This window comes from Petaurus breviceps, unplaced genomic scaffold (assembly GCF_028583685.1).
Source record: "Petaurus breviceps papuanus isolate PSGF00001 unplaced genomic scaffold, PetGlider_PUasm1.0 90604, whole genome shotgun sequence".
Lineage (NCBI taxonomy): Eukaryota > Metazoa > Chordata > Mammalia > Diprotodontia > Petauridae > Petaurus > Petaurus breviceps.
Genome location: NW_027187285.1, coordinates 4,176,346 through 4,177,636, shown reverse-complemented (window position 1 = coordinate 4,177,636; position 1,291 = coordinate 4,176,346). Strand labels below are relative to the sequence as shown.

At 39.3% G+C, this 1,291-nt stretch overlaps 1 long non-coding RNA gene across 1 annotated transcript in view; it reads left to right on the top strand.

The window, feature by feature from the left end:
• LOC138142816 (uncharacterized) overlaps positions 1-1,291 on the top strand; it is a 5,945-nt gene that overhangs the window by 2,801 nt on the left and 1,853 nt on the right. The window contains exon 1 of the long non-coding RNA XR_011163546.1: positions 1-418. This exon is cut by the window's left edge and continues 2,801 nt beyond it. This is a non-coding gene — a long non-coding RNA (uncharacterized lncRNA). The remainder of the gene's footprint in view (positions 419-1,291) is intronic.

Genomic DNA, 1,291 nt, shown 5'->3' with positions numbered 1-1,291 from the left:
GATGATGGTGGTGGTGGTGGTGATGATGATGGTGGTGGTGGTGGTGAGGGTGGTACTTAGTCCCATGATGTAGATCACAATCCATCCATGCCAGCTTAACCTGTGGATCTCTTGCCATATCGTCTCATATGTCTGCCACAGGAACTCCATCCGTCAAGCCAAAAGCCTTCCCATATATTTTATATTTTGCAAAACCTTCTCTGCTTATATAACTCAGTGCAGCATCAAGATGAGAGTTTTAATTATTTTTCCATTTTACAGACAGACTTGCTTCAATAAAATGTGATCAAGAGCATGAAACCCATCTGTGGAAGAGCCAGGCACCAATGCGGTTCCACCATTTTTCCAGATCCACAACTCCCACCCCAAACCCTTTCTTCATTTAGGATGCAAAGTAATACTGATTGCAACCAACTCAGTAAGTGACATCAACACACTAAACCCTGGTCTAGTCCAAGTTAAACAGTGGGTAGAATGGGAAGGAAGGCAGAAGTTGTAAGAGGTATTAAGTAAAGGCAAAGGTGGTCACCCATACAGATTTAGTTGAGGTGTGGCCTTAAAGCAGATGCTTTTTTATCCTAATGTTTGAAACATTCTTTGTTCACTACCTTATTTTGCTTTCACATTTAAAGTATCATCCTGATTCCAATTGCATCTATCTGTTTCCCTCACACTAACTCTGCCTTGACTCAGGACCTTGGACTCCAAATCCAATGCTCTTTCTCCTGCATTATTATTACTTTCCAACTTTCCTGAACTGCAGTTTCCTCATCTGTATAATGCAAAGGATAATTCTTACATTATTTACTTTCTAAGGTTGTTGAGAGGAAAAATTTCTGGAAATCTTCTATTGCTGTGGGAATATGAGCTATTACTGTTATTGGCTCTTTTAGCTCTGTATCCTTTGGGGGAATGAATCCTTTTTCTTTTTTATTATTAGGGACACCAAGAGACCTGACCTTGAGTGTAGATAGAACAAGTGCCTCAAGCTATAAAGTGTAATTTGAGGGGGCATGAAGAAAATTTCATGACCCTAAAAGAGTTTCCCCAATCAGTTGCTGATGTCTGAAATTCTGGTTTTAGATATCTGTCCTTTAAATTGATTCTTTAAGTGCTTCTTTTTAAAATGTTGACATCACTGGAAAGAGAGTTCCACTTTTAGTTATGCTTCAATATGGTTTTATGACTTTATTAGGTAATTTCTTCCCTGACAGAGGATATTGAACATTGAAGAAAGGAAGTTTGGAGAGAGGGAGAGAGAGAGAGAGAGAGAGAGAGAGAGAGAGAGAGA